Genomic DNA, 8,316 nt, shown 5'->3' on the forward strand with positions numbered 1-8,316 from the left:
AACAGAATAAAAGCTTTTTCCAAATGACCCATAACAGAGTGGACGGAGAGGGAGGGCTGCCAGTGAAATCTCATAACCGAGCTGTCAAAGTTCCACTCTGCTTGTGTTTAAAGCCAGTCGACAGAACATCGCCTGCAGTCTGGGGCCAATTCTGAATTAGACCTAAGCCTTAACCTCTTTGCATTGAAGTGAGATGTTGACTGGCGTTTAACCTCTTGCCAATTTCACTACTACTGTTCTCAAGTCAAGGCGAGGGCTCGGAACTTTCCAACAAAAGCAAATATGTCAAGAGAGAATTCTAAACAGGATCGGTATCGGCCACGAACGAACCCATATCGTCCATACGTATCTAGCCATTTCCATATTCCGTTTCACCCTTAAAAGGGGTCTTTTCTGGTGGATTGCCATTGTGATGTTATTGCTTTGCCTGGAATGTTCCACAGTATGGCATTAAACATTATATCTTGTATCTGTTCAATTGCACTTTTTTTTTCTTCTTTTTTCCTCAAAACTACAGCAAAAACATGGATTATTACTGTGAGCAGGTCCACTTCTCCACAGATCTATCCTGTAACCTGGCCTGGCGATGTGGGCAGTTTGTCTCCATGGAGATAGATAAATTGAATTCCATAATGAAGAACATTTCAGAGTAAAAACTAAATGGAGTCAAGCAAGTGGTGGACTCTCTACCAGAAAAGTTACACAACGCACCTTTACGCATTTTACACTATTTTCAGATTTAAATAAGATATATATATATATATATATATATATATATATATATATATATATATATATATATATATATATATATATATATATATAATTATAATATTATATAAGAATTTTGTATTTTATTAATTATTTCTTTATTTTATTTTTTTATTTAACTTTATTTAGTGTTTATTTATTTATGTATTATCATTTATTAAATTACTTATTTCTTTATTTTATGTATTTATTTGACTTTATTTAGTGTTTAGGTGAGGAGTCGACTGTGAGCCTCTTAACAATCAAATAAAATTCCTAATTAAATAAAAGTGACTCTTCTGAGCTTTAAACATGTTCTAAATGTTTCCGGTCACAATCAGAGCTGCAGTTGTGTTTGTTTCATTCACATGTTTGAGTAAAAGGTTCCTGTGGCTCAGGAGTCGAGCTCTCGGCTCATGGTGTCTCAGCTCTGGTCCAGAGGTTCCAGGATTGATTCTTGCTCCAACCGACTCTGGAAGGACGAAACCAGGACTAGACCGAAGTCCAGCGTGAAGTCTTTAAGTGCAGAAGTTGTAAAGTTTGACATAAAGACACAGATGGAGCTCTGGAGGGGGGTTGGACAGTGGAGGAGCAGGGAGAGCGTCTGCCACAGCACTCGCTGGGACCTGGAGGTCTCTGGATCCAGACCAGCTCCACACACAGACTCTGGTCCTGGTGAGTTGGCACTTGTGCCAACTCACTGTGAGAAGCACAAGACTGTCTCAAAACGAGCACAATTTGGAGGAAAAAGTTTTGTGATTTTTTTTTTTCCTAAAGTTGTCAATGACCTTGAGTCTTGAGTGAGAGGAAAGTGAAACATCTGAGGTCAGAGGAGATTTGAACTCAACATCTCTGTGTTTAAAGTCTCTGATCTTCTCCTCTGGACCACACAGACTCTCATCATGTTCTTCCGTCTTCTGATTATTTTACATTTGGATTATTGGAGGAAAGGGTCAGATTCATGTTTTAGTTCACATTTGAAGTTTCTTCTTCAGGTCTCTGTGGCTCAGCAGGTTCAGCTCTTGGTTGTTGGAGGTTCTAGGTTCGATTCTTTCCTCAAACTGTTCATCAGTTGGTGACAGTTTCTAGGTTCACGATTTACAAGGCGTTTATAAGTTTATTTACACATAAACTGTTTAAATTCACAACAAAGTAAAGTCCGGGATTCAAACCCAGAACCTCAGGTCCACGGTGCTTTCTGGTTACAGTTTTCTTCCCTCTGGTCCACAGCTCCACACTGATCCCACTCACATTTACAGAGTTTTACACTTAGATTTACACACTCTACGTCTTAAGTTCTTCTTTCACATCTGGAGTTTGTTGTTCAGTTTTTCGTGGTTCAGGTCAAGTTCTCTGTATAAACACAGTCCCTGCTCTTATTCAGAGGTTGCGGGTTTGATTCCTGCTCTCCTCAAAGTAAACTCTTATTCAAAGATTTCTGGTCCAAGTCTCACAAACTAATTCCAGTCTTTCTTTAACTCTCACAGTGTTTTTTTCTAAAATTGAGCTGCAGAGTTAAAGTTCGGATTTGAACTCAGAAGCTCAGAACAAACTGGAGAGAGTCACATGTTGGTGTCTCAACCTCTGAGCCAAACTGCAGCACGACTTTGCACCTCAGATCTCATTATTTTAGAATCACATTATTGGATTGTGGGACAGTTTGATGTTTTCTTCTCACATTTGGAGACTTGAGTCCCTGTGGTTCAACAGGTCGAGCGCTTGGAAGGAACAGACTCAGGTTCAGAGGTTCCTGGTTCACATTTTGCTCCCAACAACAGAGTCCGGCTGGTGTCAGGAGGTTGACAGTGCGAGTCCCTCTCTCAGACACAGACACAGAGGCTTTAAACCTGAACTGGATCAGACTGGTCACAGACTGCAAATGTCATGAGTTCATTTTCCAGAATAAAGATGTAATAAGTTTTTTGCTAAAGTTGAGTCTCAGGGTCAAACCTGATGGACAGAGGCTGGAGTCTGGTCCTTCTCAATAGTCGGTGTCTTTACCTCTGCTCGACACAGACTCCTAGGGTCCAGGTCTGTCTGGTTCTGTTACAGACACATTATTGGATCATGGAAGAGTTTGATGTTTTCTTCTCACATTTGTATAGAAGAAACAACAAACAGGAGGTTCCACACATCTGGACCTGGTCTGGACTTTGATCTGGACCTGGTCTTCTGCACTTAAAGACTTCAGCCAAGTCCTGGTTTAGTCCCTCCAGAGTTGGTTGGAGCAAGAATCAACCCTGGAACCTCTGGACCAAAGCTGAGACATCATGAGCCGAGAGCTCGACTCCTGAGCCACAGGAACCTGAAGAAGAACCTTCAGACGCAGCAGAAATACTTCACTTTACACTCCAAGAGTAAAAACAGTTGAAAGTGTGAAACATGAGTCAGAGCTGAGAGTCTGTGGAGCTCACGTTTAAACACAAACACCAGGACCAGACTCTTCTCAGGGGCTGAGTTCAACACTCAACTTTAAAAAAGCTTGCCTCTTCATAAATTTGACTGATTACTTGTGACACCATGTCTCCAAGTTTAATGCCATATTGTAGAACATTCCAATTGGCTGGAAAAGCTACACTATGCAACTTTAATGGTCCTATGTCACACAAAATTGACTCTTGTGAGCTTTAAGCCATATTCTAATGCTGCTACCTCCTCAAAAACAGACCTGGAGTTGCTTTTTGTTTCATTCACACATGTTTGAGTAACTCTTTATTATCATCATGTCTTCATCTGCGAAGCTCAAAACGCTCTGTTTCACCTTGTGATGTCATGAAGTGGTAGTTGTCAAGTGTAACATGTTCCTTTCACCTTTTGAACAGAAGAGAGTGGCAATTCCAAGGCTGAAATCAACTCAAGGCGAGCGCTCTGAACTTTCCAACAAAAGCAAATATGTCAGGAGAGAGTGGTAAGCCTTGTATATCGCCATAAAGACCCCCTGTTCATGAAGGTGCTAATAGACTTAGCATATGGGCTGCTGTTTAATTACATTGGGGAACAGTGGATTGGTGGACACGGGTGAAAAGGACAGTGCAGAATGTTTATAGCGCTCTGTTTAAATTGAGGTTGTGATATAGAGGATCTGGCTCGGAGAAGTGTGTTGGAAAGGCAGAAGTGCCATATGGCCGTTTTAACCATTGCACAGCCGATTCATTCATGTGCTAGATACAGTATGTAATGTGTCTGGGCCATGGTACAGATGAATTTGAAATCAAAAGGCAGTTGGGAAATAGCTACATTTTACAATATAAAAAAGGGATAGTGAAAAAATGTCAAAATATGCAATATTTTGTGCATGAGACTAAATTTGGTGATGCAGTATCGTCATTAATTTGTTCATTTTATTTGTTTGAGCAAGGTACAACAACATCAACAACAATAACAAATATGAACATGTACATACATGCGTACATACATACATATGTACATACACACATACATACATACAAACATACATACATACATATATACATGCATACACACATACATTCATACATTCATACATACACATACATACATACATACATACACATATGCATCTAAAATATCCAGTACATATACTCAATATAAATATATTTCCACATACATACATATGCATAACACATATATACATACACGCACAAATATATTTTTGTTTATGGTCATACAAACTAATAATAATGATAAAGAAGGCACAAAGTTTATCATTTATGATCATACAAAATAAACAGTAGTGAGAATGAAAAGGTCATACAAACTAATAACAGTGATGAAGACGGCACCAAAGTTTGTTAATGAACATCATGAGCTGCTGTTATGCAAAGAATGTTCTTTTAGCTTTTTTTTGTGTGTGACTACACTATAATTTTGTTGCTTATTTAGTGGGAGGAAACTTGTTTATGCAGTGCCCTTGACATATTCACTGTTTATGATTCAAATGCATGTGTTTCATATTAACTTTGCACAGGTAGAGGTTTAAAAAAGAAATCTTGACGCTGACATGTATTTGGTATCATGTATTAGTATCAGTGTCAGTGCAATATTTATTGCCATATCATGATAATATCTTCTTGTGAGCTGTGTATCGTGTACCCTTCTGTGTATGTTGATATATTAAACCAGCTCTATAACAGAGGAAGTGTTGTGGTCCAGGAGTGATTTAGTGTAGATAGGGCGTCTGTTTGGGTCTAGACTAAGGTTGGGGTCAGTTCCCAGTGTTCCATGTCAGTTCCATCACATGAAAAATGGCTTCTGAAGTCTCTACATCTATAACTAGGGATGCAGCAATCCAGCTTTTTTACTTCCAATACTTATTTTGATACTGTGGCTTCAATTATATGCAGATACGCGATATCACTGACTGAGAACAGAAAACAAAAATAAAATAAGACATCCAAATGTGTTATTTTGGTACAGCTATACTTATGCTGTGTTGCTATCCCTCAAAGAAACCACAGAATAGCTTTGCATAAATAAACATGGGCCAACTAGGATCAGTAAATAGTAGGGATGGGATGAGACACAATTTTCATGAGATGAGACACCACGAAATTAGGTCCACAAGAACAAGACAAGACAAGATTTTGCCATAATTTGTAATAAATAAGTAGTGCAGTCCATTTCACATTTCTGGCTTCACTATTTTTATAGATTTTATGTCATGCTGTAGCGGTCATTGTACTACTGCTTTTTGGAACTGCAGCTTCTCAAATTGCATAAATCACCAGATCTTAAATCTTTTTTTAGTCCAAGTCAAAGGCAAATTTGTGGGGAAAAAAATCTTACGAGATCATTTTTCTCATGTGCCAAGTCTTGTGGTAATTTTATCTTAAGAGATCTTGTCCCATCCCTAGTAAATTATTATTAAATTAAATTATTACACCTATTTATATGTCCATACAGGATATCAGCTAAACCATGAGTGTCAAATTCAAATTCACGTTGGGCCAAAATTAAAAACTGGGACTAAGTCATGGGCCAAACTAAATATTGAAAAATTTCAACAACATCTGCATGTTTTCTTTTCTTTTGAGATCTAATGTTAAACCTTTTCTTATTAAAATAAACGTTTAATAATAGTTTATGCTTAAACATTGAATCCAGAACAAGCAAAATATAAAATAATAACTTTTTTTTTTTTGTTTAAATAAATGTCTCTATAGGTCATCTGTAGCCGGCGGGCAGCTCTAATACATATTTGATATGATCTCACAGGCCAAATATAATTATATCGAGGGCCAAATTTGGCCTCCGGGCCGGAGTCTGACATGTCTGAACTAAACCAATATTTGGTTTATATATTATAATATAAGCCAATCCAATACAGCAATTTTTTTTCAGTATTGGTACAAATTTTTGAAAACCAGTATCTATCTATAACAGAGATAAACCAGTTCTTAACTAGGTTGCAAAAAAAAAAAAAAAAAAGTATCTTTAAAGGTGATTAAAATGAACTCCAAAGTAAACAAAGATTTCCCAAGTGCATCCTGTACCACCAAAAAGAAAGAGTAAATCAGTTAAAAAAGTTGCCTGTTTTCTGGTCGAGGGTACACCCCCTGCTTGTCTCCATGGCGATGGTTATTGCTTTGCCTGGAAAATTCCACAGTATGGCACCATCCCACTCACTAGAGCTTAACGATGTGAGAAAAATGTCTAATTGCCATTTTTCTGACAGGCTTTGTGATTGTGAATGGTTTCTGTTCACAGTTCACATTTTAAACATGTCCAGAGAAATGGACAAAAAGACTGAAATATGACTAACACAAGAATCACTTTTCACAGCGTGTTTGTACAGCTCTAAACTACAGGGTTAGCAGTTTTATGCAGAATAAGACAGGAGATTTTATTGTTTGTGGAGGAAATTATGGTACTTCAAAACTTGCAACCTTTGATTTCCTAACTGTTCAAATCACAATTAATCTACCACAGACTGAAGGAAAGTGTGTTTTTCAATGTTTCTTTTTTTTTTAGGAAATAAAACTTTGCTGCTAAGTTTAATGCCATACTGTAAAACATAAGCAAAGCGATGACACGTCCATGCAGACAAGCAGGTGGTATACCATCCATCAAAAGTTACACAGTGCACCTTTAAATACACTGATGTGGAGTATGAAAAAAACATACCTCCCAGTCCTTTTGTATATTAGTAGAGTAACTGTTTTATGATTTGTGTTTTGTTTCATTCACACATGTTTAGCAGAGCTCTTCTCCCAAACAGAAAACACTCAGTTCCACCTTGTGATGTCATGTGGTAATACAGGAAGTACTACATTGTGTATTTAAACTCCATACACCTTCACTAGAATCATTTGGAAAATTTCGGCCCCCTAATTGCCCATCTCTGCACAAAAGATAAAAAGTAGCTGTTAGGGATGTAACAATAACGGAAATATCGATATCGTATCGGCAAAGTTCTCACAATAATATCGTGGACCATCACAATATTTCTATTTACAAGTCTCCTTGCTTAAATGAAGAGTTATGGTGCAGCAACAGCTAAAAAAAAAAAAAAAAAAGACAGAGTGAACTACATAGACCATGATCCTTTGCTCCATTTCAGTGTAGACTACAATTCTAAGCACTTTTAAATCTTAGTTCTTTGGATTAAGTCTTGTCGAGGCATTTTAAGAGGAAAAAGTAGCATATTCACAGTTTTGTTCGCCTCCACAAAATCCCTAATCGTGAGCTTTCCCACGATATCGCAATAAATATCGTACCGTGAGGTTCAGGCCGTGACGATATCGTATCGTGAGACTTGGATATGGTTACACCCCTAGTAGCTGTTAAATTGAAAACTACGACTACATGACATCACAAAGTGGGATAGAGCATTTTGAGTTTTGGAGATGCAGACAGACTAATAATAAAGGATTACAGTATTTTTTAAACTATAACGCGCACCGGATTATAAGGCACAATATCAATAATGTTGAATTCTCTCGTCTATTTTCATACATAAGGTGCACTGGATTATAAGGCCCATTAAGTCAAACAAAACAGTCAGATAAATCAAACTTTATTCAATCCATTCACAATAACTCTCAACATTGTATTTTATGTGTTACAACTGAACAAAGCAATACACTCACTTTTTCAGTTCATTCCTCTTCCACAAATCCATCAAATTCTTCATCTTCAGTGTCAGAGTTGAACAGTTGGACGGTTTTGGCATCCTCTCTTCGTTATCCGAGTCTCGTCACTGTTACTCCGCTGTTCAGTGATGATTCTGGCCTTTGTGGAAAGCTTGGACGACACTTGAGACTGAGCCCTTAGCCCAGTGTTTCCCAGACTTTTTTTCTGGGGACCCATATTTGAAAAGTCACAAACCTTTGCAACACAAGTCAATAGACGTTATTCGTAAATCACAAAATAAAGGTGGATTTGACCATTATTGAACATTAATAAGGATATTTTATTGTTGACTGAGTGATTGTGTCTCTCTGAACAATTAGTATTACTCAAGTTTTAAACAATGAAAAACAGTCATTGAAGCAGAAATGAAAGGATCCATAAGTCGCCTGTTTGGACGTTTAAAGAGGCCCATTTCATTTTCTTTTCAACATTTAATTGAACCAGCAATATTTGAAC

Source organism: Boleophthalmus pectinirostris, unplaced genomic scaffold, assembly GCF_026225935.1.
Source record: "Boleophthalmus pectinirostris isolate CB_2022bp ecotype Guang Dong unplaced genomic scaffold, ASM2622593v1 HiC_scaffold_9, whole genome shotgun sequence".
NCBI lineage: Eukaryota > Metazoa > Chordata > Actinopteri > Gobiiformes > Gobiidae > Boleophthalmus > Boleophthalmus pectinirostris.